The sequence below is a fragment of the Giraffa tippelskirchi genome, chromosome 8 (assembly GCF_054371585.1).
Source record: "Giraffa tippelskirchi isolate mGirTip1 chromosome 8, T2T-mGirTip1v1.2.pri, whole genome shotgun sequence".
Taxonomy (NCBI): Eukaryota; Metazoa; Chordata; class Mammalia; order Artiodactyla; family Giraffidae; genus Giraffa; species Giraffa tippelskirchi.
In genome coordinates this window covers 101082176-101097854 of record NC_137282.1, presented here as the reverse complement: position 1 = coordinate 101097854, position 15679 = coordinate 101082176, and the positions used below count along the sequence as shown (strand labels likewise).

The following is a 15679-nucleotide window of genomic DNA, read 5'->3' as shown; positions in this document are numbered from 1 at the left end:
GTCTGGCTAGAGGTTTATCAATTTTGTTTATCTTTTCAAAGAACCAGATTTTAGTTTCACTGATCTTTTCTATTTTTTCTTTGTTTCTATTTCATTTATTTCTGCTCTGGTCTTTATGATTTCTTTCCTTCTACTAACTTTTGATATTGTTTGTTCTTCTTCTTCTAGTTGCTTTATGTTTAAGGTTAAGCTGTTTACTTGAGATTTTTCTTGTTTCCTAAGGTAAACTTGTATTGCCTTATATAAATTTCCCTCTTAGAATTGTTTTTGCTGCATCGCATAGGTTTAAGATCATCACATTTTCATTTGTCTTTAGGTATTTTTTACATTTCCTCTCTGATTTCTCCCATGACCCATTGGTTATTTGGTAGGATATTGTTTACTCTCCACGTTTGTGTTTTTTGCAGTTTTTTCCTGTTGTTGTTGCTGAGTGTCCCAGTCCTGTCTGACTCTTTGCAACCCGTGGACTACAGCATGCCAGGCCTCTCTGTTCCTCTCCATCTCCCAAAGTTTGCCCAAGTTCAGGTCCATTGCATCAGTGATGCCGTCCAGCCATTTCATCCTCTGACAGCCTCTTCTCCTTCTGCCCTCAGTCTTTGCCAGCAACAGGGAATTTTTCAATGAGTCAGCTGTTCACATTCTAATCTCATAGTGCTGTGTTCAAAAAAGATGCTTGATATGATTTCAATTTTCTTAAGTTTACCAAGGCTTGCTTTGTGGCTCAGCATGTGATCCATCTTCATGAATGTTCCATGTGCACTGAAAAGAATGTGTATTTTGCTGCTTTTGAATAGAACACTCTCTCTTTCTGGGTGTGTGTCTGTCTATCTCGAGATACAGACAGACACACACAGAGATATGATGATAGATATATATACATACACACACACACACACACACACACACACACACACACACACACATATATCAGTTAAGTCCAGCTGGTCTAATGTATCATTTAAGGCTGGGTCTTGGCCTTCTGGTGGGCAAAGTCATGCCAAGGGGTTTGTCTAGACGTGGCCGTGGGTTCAGGAAGTCTTTAGGCGTCCTGTCTGCTGATTGAGGGGGCTATATTCCCACCTTGTTGGTTGTTTGACCTGAGGCATCACGGCCCTGGTGCCTATAGGCTATTGGGTTGGGCCAGGTCTTGGTGCTAATGATCCAAGCAAGATGTCCACTTCCATTTAGAGTTCAAGTAGATGAACCCTTCCCAATATTTTCCACCTTGCTTTTCTGATTCCAGAGAGAGCCGTAGCTGCCCTCTACTTCCCCATGAGACGCTCCAAGACCAACAGGTAGGTCTGAGCCAGATTCCTATGAAGTCACTGCTTTTGCTCTGTGTCCTGGTATACATGAGACCTTGGTGTGCCCTCCAAGAAAGGAGTCTCTGTTTCACTGGTTCTGTGGCTCTCCTGTGATCAAGCCCTGCTGGCCTTCAAAGCCAAATGCTCTGGGGTTGCCTCCTCCTGATGGGAGACCCCAAGGCTGGGGAGCCTGATATGGAGCTCAGAACTCTCACTCCTGTGGGAGAATTGTGAAATATAATTATTCTCCAGTTTGTGAGTCACTGTCCCAGGGGATACGGGATTTAATTATACTGTGAGTGTGCCCCTCCTACTGTCTTACTGTGGTTTCTTCTTTGTCTTTGGGTGTAGTGTATCTTTGTTGGTAGTTTCCATTCTTTTTTTTAATCAGTGGTTGTTCAGCAATTATTTGTGATTTTCATATCCACGTAGGAGGAGGTGAACTCAGGATCCTTCTACTCTGTTATATTGTCCCAGATCCTTTTAAGGCATTTTCAACTTACAATGGATTTATTGCAGTGTAACCCCTTAGTAAATTGAGGAAGACATATATTTTTCTTTGGTCATCACTGAGTCACATGGACTCACCTATCTAGGTGGGCTGGAAAATTCAGTCTCTGGTTGGGCAGCCACTTGATAGTTATAATCAACATTGGAAGGAGAGGTTAACGTTGTCCTCCCTTTTTGCATGAAATGTGCTGCCCACATGGTTATATAAACCTGGTTTAAATGACATTTCTTTTCTTTGGACAGGACTTCCTGAGTATCCTACATAGAATAGGCTTACCTCTACAGGATTTTAAACTGTAGCCCTTTATTTGTTTCCATTGTAGCATTTATTACAAATTGTGATTACCTTATAAGTCATTGCTTTTCACTCTCTCCACTGCTTAAGTGTAAGCTCCAGGAAGTCAGGACTGTTTATCATTATATTCTTGCTTCTAGCCCAGCATCTGGCACTGTTGTGAAATAAATGAATAAACAGCTGTTTTAAAAGAGTGAGGTTACACACTTCCTGGGAATTAACCATATAAAAAGTATATGATATAACCATATAAAAAGTATTCTTCTCCCAGTACCTCTCAGTAAAACACCTTGACAAAACTGTTAGAGGTTGAAGGTAGGGGCTCAAGGAAACCAAGAGAACCAATGTGCTATGTATGAGGCAAGCTGAAATTTGGGATTTTACTCCTGGGATGAGGAGAAAAGAGCAGAACAGCAGGTTAAAAGGGAGAGGAAGACTGGTAAGCCAGTGAGGCATGAAGAATTTGGATGTTTTGGGGAGAATGATGCAGATGCTGAGAAATTCTGTTGCAGGACTACCAACAGAATGGGAAAATGTTTGAATGGGAAAATGTTTACTGTGAATTGCAGTGGGATCCATAAGTGCCATGACCTATTTTTAGTAGGGTCTATTGTCTTCACATACACTTTATGTGAGTGTGTGTGTGTGTATGCATGTATACATGCATAGGGTCATTCAAAACTAAGAAGAGGCCACCTTGTGTACTTTTTAACTCACTGAAGGATGGAACCAGCAGGTACAGAAGTGCAAATCCAAAAGTCAGAGGTCATCTTGAGAATTAAAATCTGAAGAATTTACCAAGATCTTTACAGAATTCCCATGAAATGTGAAATAGCTTAAGTTTTCCACACTGAGATTTTGAGTCTCAGGGATGCCAGCTGATACATTTCTCACCAACTTTCTGATTTTCTACTGTTGTAGTCTTTATCACCATCATGAAGATGCCTAACTGAGGTGGCTCCTGCCAGCCCCACTTGAATGTAAGATCCTGTAACTAGTTCTGGCCAGTGGAACATTCATGGAAGTTATATATTCTACATCGAGACTGATTCATGAAAAATCTCCCTGCATTCTTCTACTTTTCTCTTTTCCATTTGTCATCCAGGTATTCAAGTCTAAGGTGATCTCAGCAGCTGTATATTGAAGATGGCAGAATCTCTGTGAGCCCCAGTCCTGGAAGTCACATGTTCCAGAGAACTTCAGGTACAGGTGAGAAAATCTCTCCATGGAAAATAAGAAAAGCAAATACTAAATCATCACTTATATATGCTTTATATCCTATATACACCTTATGTACTTAGGGGGGATAAAGGAACAGTCATGTAGAAAACATAATTGAGCTTTTGGCCAATAGTGCCCTAAGAGCCTTTGGAACCAGAGGGGCTTACTTATTTACTATCTTATCCACAAATGGGCCAGCTCATTTTAAGTGAACTATTTCCAGTGGTCTGTTAAAAATAACTATTGGTGGGACGTCCTTGCTGCATGGATTCACCGTCCTTTCTCTGGGAGGTTGTTAGAGTCTACCCAGCATCTTTTGTAGAGAGCAGTGAGATAAGGAAATGAAGTGGGTTTTTGTGCCGCCAGAGTAAACTTCTTGCAAAGTTCTGGGATGAGGAAAGAATGGCAGCAATTGTTAGCCATTGTCTTTCCCCCTCAAGTCTTTGCAGAGGACAGTGAAGTCAGCAAGGTTTTCTCAGTCTCAGTTCATCTACGGCCAGGATAGGGAAATGCCACACAACTGCAGAATGGAGTAAGAGTATACATTCAGTACAGAAGTAGTGGCTTATCAACACAAACATCAAGGTGAACAACACAAGAGTAACTTCCTGAGAGTCCTAAGACCCAATAGACTTTGTCTTTTCCATAGAAAATCTTCATGCCTTTGGAGAAAGGATCCTCTTTAACTTTTTCTCCTGAAATGTAAACATTGAGGAGAGATCTATGCCATATTCTCTCCTTGTTAAATAAAGCACCTTGGAGGAAATGTGGCAGAATCCTGGTTTGAGAACATCTTTTTGGAAGCCAGAATTGTGATTTAAAGTCAAGAGAAAGAAATAGTTCTTCTCCAACTTCAGTTTCAGGAAAGCATTTATCTTCATCACTCTCATCTAGACTCTCAGTTTGTGCTTAGGAAAGACAGATGTGTCCTGCAGGTCTTTCCTCCCTCATGTGAGAAAGGGAGCAGTGCATCATATTTGGCTTGTGAACAAACAGAGGATATCAGCTTCCATTTCACAAATACATCCATTCACTTGGAGGAGTGTTTTCCTCTGGCTGAGGGAGCAGAATGCCCATTACAGTGTATTCTGTGTGTCCCCAGGCTTTAATATATCTCAGAGCAGCTCTCCTCAGCATTCCACATTATAAAATCAATCTCTATTTAAGTAAGAGGAGGATATTTATTTCTTAATTTTTTAATAATGTATTTTGTGATTTGTTAGAGCTTCAGTGTTGTATTATTTATTTATTGTGCCTATAGGGTGCATTGCTGCTTGGTAATAGAGGAGCTATGGAAACTCGAGACCTAAGCAGAAATGAGTTCAATAATATTGCTACACTCTAGGACTTTATCCAAAATTAAAAAAAAGAACAAAAATGCAAGGCAATGATAACCCATCTGACAGCATTTTGAGGGAGTGTTTGTGAAAGAATAGTGATGGGGATTTTATAAGAATGGCAGACAAGGGGAAATGACAAATGGATGGATTTTTTTTAAATCAGAACCATTTCATAAACCTCATAAAACTGAATTTACTATGTTCTTGGTGTGTGTGTGTATGTCTGTCTCTATGTTTTTATTTAATGCTTTAATAAGGTAAAAGCTATCTAAGGACTTGATCGAACTTAAATATTTCCCCCCATCCTCTTGCAAATCATATAGGCAAGAATTGTGATGAATGTAGCTTGGAACAAAGATGCCTTCACTTTGATTCCAAGGCCTGCTGGCTGTTGAAAAGAAGGGAGATTTCCACATGGAAAAAGGGGTACAGTTTTGTTTATTCTTACTGTTCATTAAGCAGCATAAAATGTGCTTCTTAATTTTTGTCCCCCAAACGTAAAGTAATAGGAAGTAATTCTCTACTTTCTTGAAAATTTCCTTGAAAATTCTCTAATGTACATAGAAATGATGTCATAAAAATTGGTAACATTTAGATAAAAATCAGGGGTAAATTGACATGTTTAACTCAAAAGATTTCTACACCTATAAGACATTACTCAAATTCTGTTACTAGTGATATGATACTAATTAGAGCCAATACCCTCCAATGATTTAGGTTTCTTTAACTCTTATTAATCTTGATGGGCATTTCAGGAAAATTATATCATGCCGATGACACCATTTGACATTAAGCAATAAATAAAGGCAGCGAAGGACACTTGCCCTTGTGGAAAGATGCCATCTTTGGTCAGCCAAGCAGTCAACCAGTCTGTCAACAACGTTTATTGAGTGCCTAATGAGAGAGGGTGCCATGAGACAGAGAGGAGACAGGGGCTCTGGCCTCGAGGGGCAGCCAGGACAATGATGGAGTCAGAGAAGAGGCAGAGACTTGCCCACAGAAAGCTGGAGAAGCAGTGTCTCATTGAGCAGAGCACAAGGGCCATCCAGGGGGTGGGCACTTCGCCTTTGCTGAGCCCCTATGGCACAGGGACCCTCGCTAGTCTGTGAGTTATCAGTGAGCTTATTGGGTACTCATGCAATCCTCTGAGGGAAGTGGTTTCAGTTTCTCCAAGTCTCAGTTTCCTCAACTGTAAAATAAACTCAAGCGAGCAGTCAAGGTGTGGCAGAGCCAGAGTGGGTGCAATTTGTCCCACCCCGCAGGAGGTCAGGGGCACTGAAGCCTGATGGCGGAGGCAGGTGAGGAGAGGACAGCCTTAGCTACGTGTGTCTGAGGCTCCTCACCTTTTCAGGCTCTCCCCCCTTTTTTTAAAGTCAGGTTCCTAATGAAGGGCAGAACTATGAAAACCCTATATTCAGATTTGGTTGAGGAGATGACAAAAGAATCAGTGTGCACATTTGGTTCTAGCACATGTTCAGTCCTGTCATATTTCTGTGATTTGTGCTAGTGGAAGCAAATTTATGGCTGAATGCTTGTGTGATCTAGTAAGTTCTCAGCAGCATAGCAGGGCAGAGCCTGCTGATTCTCCCTTCTGTTTTCTTTCAAGGTGCAGTTCAAGGGTCCTTCTTTTTAATGGGCTGCAAATCTTCATTCACTACCTGTTACTCTTGAAGCTGGAACCAACAAAGGGAGGGCAGAGCAAACTTAGTCTGCGTTGTCTTGTTGTAGAGAAGGTTCTTCCCATAAACTCTCTGTAACCCCATTCTTGGGGCCCTGGAGATCACAGCACAGAAGAGATTAATTGGCCTTTGGGACTAGACAAGATCCATAAAGACTTTGGTTGTAGCCGTAAGAAGATACAGAGACTGGTTAAAGTAATATAAATCCTTCATTAATAAGCTGGTTTTTCAATATTTACAAAAGCACGAATGAAAACTGTGGTTTTTCTTTCTTCTTCATTCTTTGGAACAGGTAGAGTTGAAACAGAATGACTGTGTTCTAATCAGACTCAGCCTTAGGAAGCCAAGTCATAGCTGACATGTATGGGAAGGGAGGCCATCCAAACCCGGGTATGACATAACGGCATCTACCTGCTGGAAGACTCAAATATGGGATATACTTATTTTTTGTTTCCAAATAGAGTATTTCCAAACAAATTCCTTACAAATGAAATAGGCTTACATATTGGTATGATTAGGACATCCATTCATTTAACAAACACATGTGGATCATCTACCATGGGTCAAATAGAACACTAGGTCCTGGGAGTTTGGAAAAGACTGTCCTGCCCATGTACTTAGGGAGCTCCATTGCAATAGGGAGGAACAGGTGTACAGAACAGCATAGAACAGAGCATGATTCCCATGTACCATAGAGGTATGGTACCAGGGCTGAGGAGGGCAGAAGAGGCCATGTTTTGTGGCAAACATGTACACTATTACTCTAGAACATTGTGAAACAGAGTGAATGATTTATTTCTTGGCTTGGAGGCCTGTGGAAAGTCTCATTCCAGTTTACAAGTATGCAGTCTCACGCATTAGAAGACAGGACAGTTGCTGTGCAGCTGCTGCAGCTAATGTATGGAAATGGGATGGGACAGGGTTAGAGGAATAGGAGATGTAGTTGCTCAAAGGTGATTGTCCATTTTCCCCCTTTCCTATTGCAGGCCTTCAAACTGTAAGTGCAGAAACATTCTTTGATTTCACAGAGTGTGTGGAAGCAGAAGGTCAGCCTGACAATCTCTGAATATTGGAAGTTTGCTGTGGTGACAGCAAGACAGGAAGGTAGGCCATCTATCAGGATCATGAGTGGGTAATCTAAAGGGAGTGGGTGAGTATGTCATACAAACAAACACAAACTTCTAAGGATGAAGAGAATTTTGATCCACTGAATTATGATTTTAATGAATTAGTAAATTTGGCTTGTTGTAATAGCCTGCTCCAGTATTCTTGCCTGGAAAATTCCATGAACAGAGAAACCTGGCAGACTACAGTCTATGGGGTTGCAGAGAGTCAGACATAACTGAGCGACTGAATCTGGACATATGCATAATAGCCGTGTGAACAAAATGAAGGTATATAATTATTTTGAAGTGAAAAATAGAACCTAAACCAAATCAAACCACAGTTTTTTTGAAAACAGAGTATCACTAGAGGCAATGGTAAGCAAAACAGAAGAAACAGCAGAAGATCTTAAGTTTGTTTTTGTTTCTATCATTTCTATAATGGAAAATTTCAAACGTAATCAGAACTAGTAAAAACTCATGTACTCATCACCCAGCTTCAGTAGTTTCATGAGTTCATGCCCAATCTTGTCTCATTTATAACACTCCATCCCCCAACTCCACACCACTCCCACCAGTCCCAGGGATTAGGATGGTACTGTTGACTGTCAATTTAGGACCAGGCACATCAAATAAAAAGAGTGGTGAGCAAGGAAAGAGTTGCACCAATTGTGCGGTTTTGCCAAGTGGTGACAAGTGAACTAGTGACATCTGTGTCCCATGTTTGCTCTTTTGCCTGCTTCCAAGCTTTCCAGTTCTTTCCAGCACTAGCAAGTAGGGAACAAGTTGTGTAGGTATTTTCTGCCCTAATAAAGGACTGTATATATGGAAAGAAGATGGCAGGAAAGGAAAGAAGATGGAAAGAGGAAGGTAGGACTAAGGGGCAGAGCACAAAAGATTAAGCCTACAAGTGGCCAACCCCGCTGTTGGAAGATTGGGAGAACTCACTGCACTCCCTAGCTCTTCCTCCAGCTTTTCTTTACTCCATCCTCTGGGGTGAATGGGCTGAACCATTGCCAGTTCCCCAGGGGTCCTCAGCCTCTCTTGATGCCAGATTTCTTCAGATGCTGCCACTGTCTTGAATGCTACCCCTTCCCTTTTATACCATCACCATCACGAGGTCCCCTTGTGTCCCAGGTCTGGGTGGAATGCCCTTCTAGTATCTTCCCCAGCTTCCTGGACTCATGCTGTTGGAGCAGTCCATGTGTTATATAACTCCCTGTTCAGTCACTTTTCTTCCCCAACAGACTGGACTACATAGGAACAGCCTTGTGATGGCTTTGTTGTGTATCCCCATGTACACTGAGTGCCCAGCATGCAGTAGATGTTCACTGTAAATTTTACTGAATGCATAAAAAAAAAAAAAAAACGCTGAAAAGAATAGGGGAATGACTCAGGGCTCCCTTTGTGGTAATTAGACAAAAGGTGCCTCTTTTTTTGAGAAAAAATGCCACTTCCAAGGTAGGGCACCCTGTGTGTGAGCTGATTTCAGTCTTTACTGGCCCCTCCATTAGGTATCCTCATGCAGAGAACAATCTGCGCAACCACGAGCAGCAAATCTGGAGGGATCTTTGTATCAGTGGTTTTCTACTCTGATTACATATTAGAAAAAACTGGTTGCTCTTTGTAGCTGTCCTTGTCCAAGCCCCAACCTCAGAGATTCAGATTTAATTGATCCTGGGGCACTGGTTTATCAGTTTATTTTTAATACCTCCCCTCAAGTATTGCAGCCTGGGCTGAGAACTATAGCTTTGGACTTAACCATTATGAATATTTCAAACTAGGCTGTATTGCGGATGTGGATTTGCACTGTATACATGTGTATCAACATGCTGATGGGTCTACATTCCAGCTGAAATGCTAAAGCTAATATCTACCACTGGCACTTCTAGATTAACTGCCAAGAGCCGTTGCCTTTAACACCTACCTCCAAATGCCCAGGTAGGTGCCCCACCCCCACCTCAAACTGTCTTGCATCAAGGAGGAAGCTAAGAGACAGCTTAACCCCTACCCAGAAATGCAACTCAAGATTGTGGGAGCAAGAGTTCCAAAGTAACTCCTGCTCACAACTGGCTGTGCAACCTTGAAAATTCCCTGCTTCAGTTACCTTGGTTATAAAATTAAACTAATGGTATGGACCTACTTGCCAGAAATGTCATAAGATTTAATGAGCAAATAATTGTAAAGTGCTCTATAAATATAAATTGTTGTGCAACTGCTAAATAATTTCATTGTGTAAAATTCCATAGAAATCTATCCTGTTCTTTTAGTTTTTTTAATCACTATTTATTTGATTTATGCATGCAAGACAGCATTTGCTAAAAACCCTTTCTTACATGGGTATGCTCTTTGATTTATTCTCTTTCACTCTGCCAGCACACAGCCTGACACATGCATAAAGGATTTGCAAGAAAAATCACTTAATGCATAGCATTTCCTTTGTTGTGACTGTCTTATCGTGAACTGTTATAGTTGTCACTTATTCTCAGAATTGTTTGTCTAGTTTTTGCTCAGGCTTATAAATACTCACCTTGGACATGGTTTATAGACAGTGTAGGGAAAACAAATACATATGCTGGAATAGTCAACTTAGATTTATTCTTACTTAAGGAAAAAAAGGCTTAAAGTTTTAACATGTGCTTGATAAGCTATAATTCAGCCTGAAAGATGGAAGCAGTTTGTATTTACTCTCCTGGGTAAGCTCAACGTTTAAAGTTTCAACTCTTTTCTGTACCTCTTCAGTAGGTTATGTGTTTCCCAGAAGAACTGAACTCAAAGCACAATTTCTAAGAATGCTATTACCAGAGGAATGGGGACTTTTAACCAACTATAAACTGGAGAGGAGTGGAACGTGAGGGACTCAAGAATTTGAGTGTTTGTGAAGTATTGCAAACAGTTCAGTTCAGTCACTCAGTCGTGTCCAACTCATTGAGACCCCATGGACTGCAAAATGCCAGGCCTCCCTGTCCATCAGCATCTCCCAAAGTTTACTCAAACTCATGTCCATTGAGTCGGTGATGCCATCCAACCATCTCATCCTCTGTTGTTTCTTCATCCCTTCTCATCCTGCCTTCAGTCTTTCCCAGCATCGGGGTCTTTTCAAATGAGTCAGCTCTTCGGTCTTGGAGTTTCAGCTTAATCATGAGTCCCTCCAATGAATATTTAGGACTGATTTCCTTTAGGATGGACTGGTTGGCTCTCCTTGCTGTCCAAGGACTCTCAAGAGTCTTCTCCAACACCACAGTTCAAAAGCATCAATTCTTTGGTGATTGTGGACAGTCTCGACAACGAATGTACCTGATGTGTCTCAGAACGCCAGCCCTTTGAAAATTCGTGAAGTATAAAGTTTGCCCCTGGTCATGCTAAATCTCTTGACATCAACCTCCATTCCCAGAACATTATCTTTCCCATTCTAGAAGAAAGCCATCCAATTTCACCAGGCAGTTGTCTGGAGTGTACTCTCCAGAAAAGGGCAGAGAGCCTGGCATGAAGGCAGGAAGTACCTTTCCTCACGTGTCACTAGTGATGCTGTGTGCTGTGGTTTGGAGTCACAGGACCCAGCTTTTTTTTCACACTCTGAGGTAAGTCATTTCATTTTTTTAAGCCTCAGTTTCCTAATCTGTAAGATGAAGACAGAAGTGCCCAAAAGGATTATTGTAGGGACAAATGACATGGCCCACATGAGACGGTCAGTACACTGTTAAACACACAAAAGGAATTCTTGAAAGGTCTGCTGAATCTGAATTATAAAATGGCCAGATCTTAATCCACAGAAAAACAGCTACACTAAAAATGAGAGACAGGGTAGTACAAAGTAAACACCAGACTTTGGTTTCAGAAGACATGTAAACCTTTCCTTGCCATTACTTGGCTATGTGACCTTAGGTAAGTCACGTCTCCCACGCAGTGTTCCCTGTTGCAGGGAAAATAATGATGTCCATCTCACAGAGTATTAGGATTACTATTAAATAAAATAACACAAGTGAGTCCTTAGAGAAATGGGTTGATAGAGTTGTTGACAATGATTTTCATTGCCTTGTTTTTAGGAAACTCTTCAATAGTCTTTTAAGCAATGATAGCTTTGAGATTTTAAAATATTGGTATCCCAGAAATACAAAGGGTCAAAAGAGACTACCACAAGGCATTATATAACTATAAAATGGACAACCTAGAAGAACTGGACAAATTCTTAGAAAGATAGAGCTTTCAAAGACTGAACCAAGAAGAAATAGAAAATATGAACAGACCAATCAAAAGTACTGAAACTGAAACTGTGATTAAAAATCTTCCAACAAACGAAGTCCAAAAGCAGATGGCTTCACAAGGTGAAGCCTAGCAAACATTTAGAGAAGAGTCAAAGCCTATCTTTCTGAAATTCTCCAAAGAACTGCACAGGAAGGAACAAAAATGTCATAAGATTTACATCTTATGAGCAGATAATTGTAAAGTGCTCTATAAATATAAACAGAAAGAAAAATTAATTAAGGAAACAATACCATTTACCATTGCAACAAAAAGAATAAAATACTTAGGAATATATCTACCTAAAGAAACAAAAGACTTATATATAGAAAACTATAAAACACTGATGAAAGAAATCAAAGAGGACACAAACAGATGATGGAGAAATATACTGTGTTCATGGATTGGAAGAATTAATATAGTGAAAATGAGTATACTACCCAAAGCAATCTATAGATTCAATGCAATCCCTATCAAGCTACCAATGGTATTTTTCACAGAACTAGAACAAATCATTTCACAGTTTGTATGGAAATATAAGAAACCTCGAATAGCCAAAGCAATCTTGAGAAAGAAGAATGGAACTGGAGGAATCAACCTGCCTGACTTCAGGCTCTACTACAAAGCCACAGTCATCAAGACAGTATGGTACTGGCACAAAGATAGAAATATAGATCAATGGAACAAAATAGAAAGCCCAGAGATAAACCCACGCACCTATGGACACCTTATCTTCGACAAAGGAGGCAAGAACATACAATGGAGAAAAGACAATCTCTTTAACAAGGGGTGCTGGGAAAACTGGTCAACCACTTGTAAAAGAATGAAACTAGAACACTTCCTAACACCATACACAAAGATAAACTCAAAATGGATTAAAGATCTAAACGTAAGACCAGAAACTATAAAACTCCTAGAGGAAAACATAGGCAAAACACTCTCCGACATAAATGACAGCAGGATCCTCCATGACCCACCTCCCAGAATATCGGAAATAAAAGCAAAAATAAACAAATGGGACCTAATTAAAATTAAAAGCTTCTGCACAACAAAGGAAACTATAAGCAAAGTGAAAAGACAGCCTTCAGAATGGGAGAATAGCAAATGAAGCAACAGACAAACAATTAATCTCAAAAATAAACAAGCAACTCCTGCAGCTCAATTCCAGAAAAATAAATGACTCAATCAAAAAATGGGCCAAAGAACTAAACAGACATTTCTCCAAAGAAGACATACAGATGGCTAATAAACACATGAAAAGATGCTCAACATCACTCATTATTAGAGAAATGCAAATCAAAACCACAATGAGGTACCATTTCACACCAGTCAGAATGGCTGCTATCCAAAAGTCTATAAGCAATAAATGCTGGAGAGGGTGTGGAGAAAAGGGAACCCTCTTACACTGTTGGTGGGAATGCAAACTAGTACAGCCACTATGGAGAACAGTGTGGAGATTCCTTAAAAAACTGGGACTAGAACTGCCATATGACCCAGCAATCCCACTGCTGGGCATACACACTGAGGAAACCAGAATTGAAAGAGACGCATGTACCCCAATGTTCATCGCAGCACTGTTTACAATAGCCAGGACATGGAAGCAACCTAGATGTCCATCAGCAGACGAATGGATAAGGAAGCTGTGGTACATATACACAATGGAATATTATTCAGCCATTAAAAAAAATACATTTGAATTGGTTCTATTGAGATGGATGAAACTGGAGCCCATTATACAGAGTGAAGTAAGCCAGAAAGAAAAAACACCAATACAGTATACTAATGCATATATATGGAATTTGAAAGATGGTAATGATAACCCTATATGCGAGACAGAATAAGAGACACAGATGCATAGAACAGTCTTATGGACTCTGAGGGAGAAGGTGAGGGTGGGACGTTCTGGGAGAATAGCACTGAAACATGTATATTATCATATGTGAAACAGAACACCATTCCATGTTTGATGCATGAGACAAATGCTCAGGACTGGGATAATGGGATGACCCAGAGGGATGGGATGGGGAGGGAGGTGGGAGGGGGGTCCAGGAAGGGAAACACATGTAAACCCATGGCTGATTCATGTCAATGTATGGCAAAAACTACTACAATATTGTAAAGTAATTAGCCCCCAACTAAAATAAATAAATTTATTTAAAAATATATATATATAAATTGTTGTGCAATTGCTAAATAACTCATTCTATGAGACCATCATCACCCTGGCACCAAAATCAGACAAAGATACCACGAAAAAAGAAAACTTTCTTTGTGATATCTTTGCCCTGATATTACAGGGCAATATCACTGATGAACATAGACATAAAAATCCTCAACAAAATAATAGCAAATTGAATCTATTAGCAAACAATATAATAAAAGGATCAAATACTATGATAAAGTGGGAGTTTTCCCAGGGATGCAAAAATTCTTCAATATCCACAAATTAGTGTGATACACCACATCAACACACTGAAAGATAAAAACCATATGATCATCTCAAAAGATGCAGAAAAAGATATATTGACAAAATTCAACTCCCATTTATGACAACAAATTTTCCAGAAAATGCACATAGAGGGAACCTACCTCAACATGATGAAGGCTGTATATGAAAAAATCCACAGCTTGCATCATCCTCAATGTGAAAAGCTAAAAGCATTTCTTCTTAAATCAGGAAAGAGACAAGGATGTCCAATCTCACTAATTTCATTCAACATATTTGGGAAGTACTAGCCATGGCAAACAGAGAAAAAAAATAAAAGTAATCCAAATTGGAAATAAAGAAGACTGTTGCTACTTGCAGATGACATGATACTATACATAGAAAATCCTAAAGATGCTACCAGAAAACTACCAGAGCTCATCAGTGAATTCAGTAAAATTGTACACTGAAATTTCTTACATTTCTATACACTAAAAACAAAAGATCAGAAAGAGAAATTAAGGAAACAGTCCCACTTACCATTTCATCAAGAAGCATAAAATATCTGGGAATAAACCTAGCTAAGAATATGAAAGACCTGTATTCTGAAAACTATAAGAATTAGATGAAAGAACTTGAAGATGACACAAATAGAAAGATTTACCATGTTCTTGGACTGGATGAATCAATGTTGTCAAAATGACTCTACTACCCAAAGTAATCTACAGATTCAAAGCATTCCCTGTCAAATTATCAATGGCATTTTTCACAGAATTAGAAAAAGAAAAAAACTTAAATATTGTATGGAAACACACAAGACCCCAAAGAACCAAAGCAATACCGAGAGAGAAAAATGAAGCTGGAGGAATCAGACTCCCTGACTTCAGACTATACTGCTGCTGCTGCTGCTGCTAAGTCGCTTCAGTCGTGTCCGACTCTGTGTCACCCCATAGATGGCAGCCTACCAGGCTCCCCCATCCCTGGGATCCTCCAGGCAAGAACACTGGAGTGGGTTGCCATTTCCTTCTCCAATGCATGAAAGTGAAAGTGAAGTCACTCAGTTGTCCGACTCTTAGCGACCCCATGGACTGCAGCCTACAAAGTCCCTCCGTCCATTTTGCATGCAAGAGTACTGGAGTGGGTTGCCATTGCCTTCTCTGTCAGACTATACTATAGTCATCAAAATAGTATGGTACAAAAACAGAACTATACATCAATGAAACAGGACAGAAAGCTAAGAAATAACTCCCATGCACCTATGATCGCCTTGTTCAATCACTAAGTTGTGTCCAACTCTTTGCGACCCAGTGAACTGCAGCACTCCAGGCTTCTCTGTCCATCACTATCTCCAGAGTTTGCTGAAACTCATGTCCATTGAATCAAAGATGCTATCCAACCATCTCATCCTCTGTTGACCCCTTTGCTTCCTGCCATCAATCTTTCCCAGCATCAGAGTCTTTTCCAATGAGTCGGCTCTTTGCAACAGGTGGCCAAAGTATTGGAGCTTCAGCTTCAGCATCAGTCCTTACAATGAATATTCAAGGTTGATTTCCTTTAGGA

At 40.2% G+C, this 15679-nt stretch overlaps 1 protein-coding gene and 1 long non-coding RNA gene across 3 annotated transcripts in view; one reads left to right on the top strand and one right to left on the bottom strand.

The window, feature by feature from the left end:
* The first annotated feature begins 1243 nt into the window (after positions 1 to 1243).
* LOC145518918 (uncharacterized) lies at positions 1244 to 7948 on the top strand. The gene is made up of 3 exons (XR_014063456.1): positions 1244 to 1295; positions 3215 to 3318; positions 7336 to 7948. It is a non-coding gene; the product is annotated as an uncharacterized LOC145518918 (long non-coding RNA).
* LOC145518914 (uncharacterized) overlaps positions 2102 to 15679 on the bottom strand; it is a 233708-nt gene continuing 220130 nt past the window's right edge. For both annotated transcript variants that reach the window (XM_081524186.1, XM_081524188.1), the window contains 2 exons: positions 2827 to 3328; positions 2102 to 2263 (listed from right to left, as the gene is read on the bottom strand). The gene's annotated coding sequence lies outside the window, so the exon portion shown is untranslated. The remainder of the gene's footprint in view (positions 2264 to 2826; positions 3329 to 15679) is intronic.